Raw genomic sequence first — 8,607 nt, forward strand, 5'->3', positions numbered from 1 at the left:
GTCTCTGCTATCAGGATGAATTGTCATAATGTACCAATCATGATGAAGTACCAACTTTTTCTTGAGAAGCGAAGTTATTACACCACGACATTAGACACCCGATATTCAGCTGATAATGGGAGCTGTGATGTGGGGGCGATAATGTCCATCGTACTTAGAATGAATTGTGCTCTTGATGTTTCGTGACACAACAAGCATTGTGTAATACTCAAAATGCATACCTAACTGTTTTCCCTTATTAATACTTTTGTAATGCCAGCAGAGGGCATCTTCTTTTCCTTTTATAATATTCCATTCTCCTTCTTCCACGTCCCAAATTCTAGTACAGGCATCTTTGACAGGCACCTGCTGAGTACATGAGTGAAAACGTTGAGGGTGTCACCTCTACACCCCTACATACACGTCAAGATACGACATACATTAATTTGTGACGCTTCAAATCAAGTTGCTTTGCATAATGAGCTTAAAAAGGTTCACTGACGGTGAGAAAACACTACATATTTAATACCCCAGGAAATATGTGTATGAAATGATGATAATCATAACGTCTTGAGACTCTTGAAGTTGTGTTCTCTTTTCTCTTTCTTTCTTAAAAGATCCTACACCGAACCATCGAGCCTCTGGTCGCGCTGTTTTCTTCGCTGCAGTCTTAATCCTTGTGATCGCTTCGATAATTGTCTCGGTGTACAGGATTCGTGACATGTTTGGAAAGAAGAAGGACGTACTGGAAATGATCTCATTCTTTTCCTATTGGCTAACTCTCTGCTCACCAACTTTCATCGTTTTCTATTCCAACCTCGTTTCATACTCAAAGGGTAGGTGGGGGTAACAGTACTAATAGAACTTTGTTAGGCATATGAGATCTGATTCAGTGATGATTCCATTATCGTTCCGATTATCAGTAGGGGCCTACTTCCAGATAGTGTAGTTTTCATTCAATGATGGAACTAGAATCATAATGTCTATCCTTTCAATTACCTTTTTTCTTGCGTTAAATCCCCCTACATACTCTTTAATCCCCTTATGATAGGCTTCTACGTGATTACACGAATATGAATATCTCTGAAGTCAAAAATACATTTCTATAAAAATGATCTTTATGAACAATTATTTTTAACAGGGTTTACGACATCATCTCGGTTGTTCACGTTTGCCTAATTGTGATTGTCTGGAATATGAATTATTTCGTCTCCATAGAAAATATGATCAACGTAAAGGGAGTAAAAATTCAATTCTGTTTACAAATTTACTGTCCGAACCCTAACAGGCGGCCAATACCCAACTGATGTCCACAAGATCGCGGTCAAGCAGAGTGACTGGTACCCTATACTGCATCAGGATTACGTTACCCGACGACTCCAGTACGTCTGTACAGCAGCCGTCAACAAAGAGCGAGGACCACGACGCTGGTTCGCTGTCCTCCTCATCTGGATAGTCATTAACATCGGATTCGAAGTGACCTTTAACATCCTCTCTCACCGTGAGGGGTTATATACATTCGGGTACATCGCGTCCATCTTTTTAGTTAGTCTGACGATGTATCGTATATAGGAGCGCAGCTGTACTAGAGAAATCATGTTCAAGGAAATTGCATCGGAGGACGCTATTTTCTGAGACAATAAACCCATAGTGTAAGTCGTATACGAAATTGCATATCTATTGATACGTACAGAAATATTAACAAATCATCAATTTACATCAAAGTACACCAAAGTTCAGTTCAGCTTTGATAAAATAATAAAACAAATCAAACATACGAAGATATTTCATATAAGTGCGACGTGCATCAATAAATCTACGTGATTTTACATTTTCACATGTTTTCCAGATGCAATGATATTGCAGCAACCCATTGCACAATTTAAGACGAGATGATAATATCATGACTTCCCTATCTCCGTTGATCCACAAAAGTATTACATTATTTCCTTGTTTTATCAAAATAGCAAATACTAGCTTGCATACGCACGTTTTCTTACATAGTCTTATGTTTTTCGATTTTCTTTTTTGGAGAAAGGTTGTGACGTCTGAAATGTCGACAAAAAGTAGGATTTTTTTTAAAGCTCATCAGTAAATATGCAGTATACCATAAGATCACATTCTATGAATAATAAGCACCTATTCTTTATTTTTCTTTCCTTTCTAATTCTTTTGGGTATATTCCACGATTGTTAAAATTGCAGCATCGACTGGTGTCGGGCTCGTATGTTCGAAACTTACCGAGACTTGCGCCTCTTCAACCGCGCCGTCCACCGCTGGATGCTCATGTGCACGAACCTCTGTCTCATGGGGATAGCCCTGCACGTGTCCTGGAATTACCTGAGTCTCAGCGACACACTCTCCAAAGCCGACATTGGTAAGGTGATCAATCTCGACCTGCTCATCGTTTCGGAAAAGTGTCTGATCTTCTGCCTACCGGTAGCGGCTCTGCACAGCTTCACAGACTTGAATTACCTCCTGGCCCACTTCCGACTCGCACTGTCCAGGCAACGTCGTCAGGGCAACGGGTTCTTCTGGGACGCTTTGATTCGATACTTGGACACGCTGCGCTACGGAAAGTCTCGAGGCAGCACTCACTTGAAGACGTTACTCACCATTTTCTCCGTCTACGTCGGACTTCATTTGGGCTGGCAAGACTGGAACTATCATGGTTTTGCCAAGACCAACACCACATCCGTTGTTCCTTCCGTGGCTCCTTCAACGGAGTAGACGAGTCTTCAAGACCGTGAAGAATCGAGTCCTAGCAACGAGCCTTGTCACTTATTCATTCAGTCACTCATTCCAGTTTTGTTTTCATTTCCAAACAATGCACATGGGTAATACAAAAGTCAAAATGATGATATATTCTTGTAACATATATAGTGTCACATGACCAGTAGGAATACATCTTGTTTCAATATAGGACTTGATGGAAATAAAATTGAGGAGCTGCTAAAAAGGCTTATTAAGGTTGTTATAACACATCACTCCTGAGAACAAATGAACGTGCCCACTTACATTTCCATCAAACCTGGTGTCCTTGAAGGCGCGGACGAGAGGCGGAATGAGAATTTGGTACATCAACATTTATTCCGCAGCCTGTCTGCATATTCTTGAAAGATGCCGTTCAATAGTTACGCTCAGACGGTGAACCAATTAACTCCGAGGATAGCCATCTTCAAGGATAAGCTCTGCCCCTTAACTATGACGCGTGCCCACACGACGAAGATTATCCTGGAAGGTAGCTATCCTCGAGGATAGCCTCACTGGCCCCTGTAACTACGCTTATCTACAAGCTCCTGTCAACAAGTTCTGTCCATACGATGCTTCACTACGAGTGGGAACCCTACGCGGCTAGGTGATAGAGCGCTATATCCCTGAGATCTCGTGGATAGCTATCTTAGAGTTAACTTCAAGTTAGATATCAACGATTGAATGCGTCTACACGGTGCTTAACTACAAGCTTATCCTGGAAGATACCTACCCTTGAGGTTAAGGATCACCTTCTGAATGTAACTATTGTCTGTATCATGTCTTAACACTTCCTGGTATTTCCGCTCTTTTGGGAGATAATCTTGCGGCCAAAGATTTCGATTCGGAAAGGAACTTCGTGACACATGCGGCGACATCTGCATTGTCGGGAGGACATCCCACCGTTCTGCCCTTTCGCAATAAAAAAAAAAAAAAACCTAAAAAAAAAAAACCCTCAAAGCCCTCGCAGTGTGGATAGCCATAAGTGAGACACGAACGTGTCTACAAAGGTTGCAATGTGTAGGATCTTAACCTGTAGAGGACTGGCTGATTTTCTACGACACGTGTTTGACATCGACCCCTACGCAAGTATACTCCTGACGATAATAAAATACAAGATGTCAGAAAAGGGCACTTCGGACACGTTTTTCCGCGTCCGACGTGGACAGAATGCCGAAATAACTTCATTTGCTTCCTCAACCTTTCATAATCTTTTCGCTACTCTAAGTGAATACCAGTTCTGACAGAGATAGATAGACAGACAGACAGACAGACAGACAGACAGACAGACACATGCACATAATCTTAACCTTGGAGTGAAATAGGACTTTGTAGTTGCGTGTATCCTTAACTATCGTTAGTTCGATAGCTTACTTCAAGAGTCAAAGCCAAGAAAAGTAGGCCTACGTGGCAACAAATAAGACAATATTCCATGAAGTGAAATCAGTATGATTGAAAGACAACATTCTTAACCCGTCTGTCCGAATCCGAGTATGGTATTACGAGCTAGGTACAACGGTGCTGGAATTTGATAATGAATATCTCACTTCAATACAATTCAAATGTAATTCAATTCAATTTTATTTATTCCACATGCTAAAAAAAAGTATTAAAAACACAAATATACGGACATAATATATTGCACATTACGTTTACATTGAAAACAAGAGAATGATGCAAAAAGATATACTAAGCATGTGTGGGAATCAGAAAAAGACCATATAGGGCTTATCAAGGCTGATTCCCTTACAGATGAATACGATACAAATTGCAATCAAAGATATACATTTTAAGATTAAATCTATACCATTAGAAAATAATAATACACTAAACTGCAAATAAGAAGGACAAACACACAAAAGACAACAAAGCAAAAAGCAAAAAGGCACAAATTATTCAGCTTCACTTTGAATTAAAAACAGCGTTTAAAAGATGCGAGTGTAGGACATTCCTTGAAAATAGCAGGTAACTCATTCCAGCACTTAGCTCCAATATATCTAATTGTAGCCTTTGAAAACTTATATCGGTGAAAGGGTAAACATATGTTATTAGCACATCTAGTGATATGTTATAAGTATGAACTGCACTATTTTGGATGAATGACTTATGGAAGGTGACAGATAAAACGCCTTTGAGGTACGAAAACATAAATATGGTCACTTGTAATTGCATTATGTAATCAATTTTTCAAACTTTCATTTTCTTAAAAAAATGCAGTGTGCTCAAAAGGGTTTACGTCACAGACTATTCTTATTACACGCTTTTGTAATAACAACAACACACGGTTTAGTAAATACAATGATGTGCTACCCCGTATTATTGCACAATATGTTAGATGGGGGAAATCATTGTGTGATATAATTATGGATAAAAGAATATATGAAGGAAGTTTATATTTCAAATATTCCTAACACCTACAATTCACATGATTATAATTATGTGATGGTACCGCGCTGTATGGTTGTTAGAAGCTGTGATATTCACTTCAAGACATTACTATGCTGATGAAAACAAAATATCACAGATGACTTCTCGCTCTGATCGTGCTGATAGAGGGCAAAATTTATATCGTGAAAAAAACAACAACCTTGAGCTATATGACGTAATTGGAGACAGAATTAATCATTAATGGTGCCCTCCCCCTAACAAACAGACCAACAAACGTATAATGTTATACATCATAGAGTTCATTATATTTTGGATAAGATTTACGCCTGTATATAGTGATTGGTTGTGAGAGCTTCACATGATTATCTGCATTTTCATCTATTTCACAATTTTTGGTCTGTTCAGCACTTCATTGTATGATATTGTAACGATGACGCCGCTGCTAATGAGACATTTTCCAAACAGTGCACTATTAATTTTGTGCAATGATGTTACGAAGCAATATTGTGACATCACAAAGCAATTCTGACATTGCGCAATGGTTCGTATGTGATTCTGTCAAATATAACAATTTTCAAAGAAGCAACAAAGCAACAAAGCAACAAAGATCACAAAGCAATTCTGACATCGCGCTCTGCCTCGTCGATCACTTTGTGAAATGTCACCAAAACAATAACAACAATAAGAACAACAAGAATAACAATAACAATAACAAGAACAAGAACAACATCAACAATAACAACAAACGCGCCCTGTAGTACATGCACTTCATACAGTCACTGCAGGGTTCCTCCACAGGATCGTATCCAGCACACAACTTCTCGCCTCACATCTTTCGAAACCAGATGATAAAACAAATATACTTTGCCAAATTTCGAGTTGCTGAATAAAACTATGGACCTCGCTCTCTCCCCCAAAAACCTTTTCATTCGTGTTCATTGAGGTGGGCAGCCTTGAAGTGAATAGTACTTTTTTTAGACACCTCTGCCCATAGTTTCAACCAGAAACTCTCAAGGCAAAGCATGTTTTGTATAATATTATATATATATATATATATATATATATATATATATATATATATATATATTAGTAGTAGCGATACGACAATGTACACATATAGCTGGAGAATTAAGTGTGAAGTGTTAGATTTACACTCTTTGTTTCTCATCTGTACTCACACCATGTTAACGCCATACCCGACGGATCGAAAAAAGTCCAATATTTTCTTTCTTTTGGCTCTTACTTTCGCTCCTCATCGAATCACCACAATGTTCAACAGTGCCTTCAACAGTATTACCTTGCCCCCGTAGATTCCAAACTCATCATTGCTCATCGTATATGTACATGAAATTAATAAGCTGACCAGTGTATAAATGCGGCATTTTTCAGTGTTGTTAAAGATGTAGTGTTGTGCCAATAAAGGATCAAAATGCATGTCTTGCTGTGTAGTGTGCATTCAGAGAATCACTGAAAGAAATGAGCGGAAGTTTTCATTTCATTCAATCCATTTTACTTCATTTCATTTCATTGTCATCAAAAAGACATTAATACATCAGTAAAGCGTTTATACACATAAATAGTTATACAAACTCAAGTCCATGCAACATTGTTATATAAAGAAAATTACATACTCACTGTGACTTTTATAACAGCACCACAAAAAGTGTTGTTAGAAATGTAGGCTACCAATGAAAAGCCCATGTACTTTGCAGTCCCCTCAAAAACAATGCCTTACAGTCATATTGAGACCTGACATGAGTCTGTTTTTTCTTGATAAAAATGGACAAAAAAAAAATGGCCCCAAAACTGAAGTCACAGACACTAAGATGGGAAAAAAGAGAAGAGAAGGAAGAAAACTTGTTAAAAAAAAGAAAAGAGACAGAGGGAGCGTGAAAATTGGGTTAACAATGAACAATAGAAAAGAAAATTGAAGAAGAGAGTTAGATAATGAGTAACAAAAATATTGTAGAATAATAATAGAACCTATCTATCAGGCACAACGCTGGAACACATGCTGGTACTTACGCGCGCGAGCGCGCGCGCGCGCGCGTGTGTGTGTGTGTGAGAGGATTTTTTTTTCTTTAACACATCGACTACTGCTGTATTGCTTTGCAGAATGATGTGAAGTAGTGTTTAATGTGATATGGAGATTATGCGATGATGAGAGGTTATATACCGGAAAGATCAACTTCACACAACGGGACATAAAAATACTAAACATCATTCTATTCATGGGAAGCAAACAGGAATTTCGTGGAAAATTGGATCATGAAACCCACGAACTCAAGTCAACGACAAAATAAAAGCTCGACTCGGCTCTTAAGAGTAATATCATTGTTTGTTTATTTATTTTTTATTTCTTTCTTTCGTTTTATTCATAGAGGACATGGCTCCGTCAGTAATTGAGGAGTACTATTTTCCAGAGGGCCCTGTGAACAAATTCATAGAAGATTACAATCCCGTTTTAATATATGCAACTTGATCTATCATGTCTATGTGTCTGTCGATGGGATTACAAACTGATCCAGAGATGATTACTTTCGTTTTGCAGTATCGTTTTCTCTTTTTCTTTCATGTTGAATAATGTTGTAAGCACAAGTTTGTGAATTGCTTTCGCTTAATGATTATGGTCCATTATGCGAAAGATCAAATTCTGTAATCTTAAACTAATGTGTCGCCTATGACGATCTTGTGTTTTTTAATGTCATCTATGAAAATCCTTTTCAATCTCTCTGTCTCTTTAAGAGTAAAAGTGTCTGTGTCTGATGATCCTATTAAAACGGGTCTGCGGCCTGTCTTTATGTGTAGTTAGGAACTATAGAGGGCAGAGTCACGCCCTCTCACGGCTTGTCGCGTAAACTGAATCACCGCTAAGAGTAAAAAGAGTCCAGAAGCTAGACTAGCGCGCACCTAGGAGCATGGACCCTACCACAGGGTAGGAGGGTCCGAATATTTTTTCCCCTCACGACACTCAACCCTTTTGACTGCTTGCATGATAACTGATTTTGTGAATTTAATGCCATGCGAGCAGGTGTTTGACGTTGCTGAACATAATCGTGTAATGTGCATGGATGTTGTTACATCGTGGAAAAGCACGCACACACCGTATGGCTCAGCACAACATACCTGCTTGAAGCGAAGTGATGGTACAAAAAAAAAAATGTATAGACTTACCAGGGCCAACATCCCAAGACTAACATCACACAACTATGACAACAGTGTGACAATGGAGAAGAAACAAAACAAAAAACTACCACACGCACACACACACACACACACACACACACACACACACAAAACATACCACATAATTTCAAACACACCCCTCACGATCGTACAGGTGTGTATGACTAGTCTCACTCACCAGAGCACCCATGTAAATATGTAACAAAAGAGCGTAATAGAGAAGGCGGGATCCCACGTAACATTAAATGTTGGTAAAGAACGGTGAGAAACATTCCGCACTGATGCCGACTGACTGATGCCACT

The sequence above is a fragment of the Diadema antillarum genome, unplaced genomic scaffold (assembly GCF_040938485.1).
Source record: "Diadema antillarum isolate AM-2024a unplaced genomic scaffold, OU_Dant_1.0 seq00000161_RagTag, whole genome shotgun sequence".
Taxonomy (NCBI): Eukaryota; Metazoa; Echinodermata; class Echinoidea; order Diadematoida; family Diadematidae; genus Diadema; species Diadema antillarum.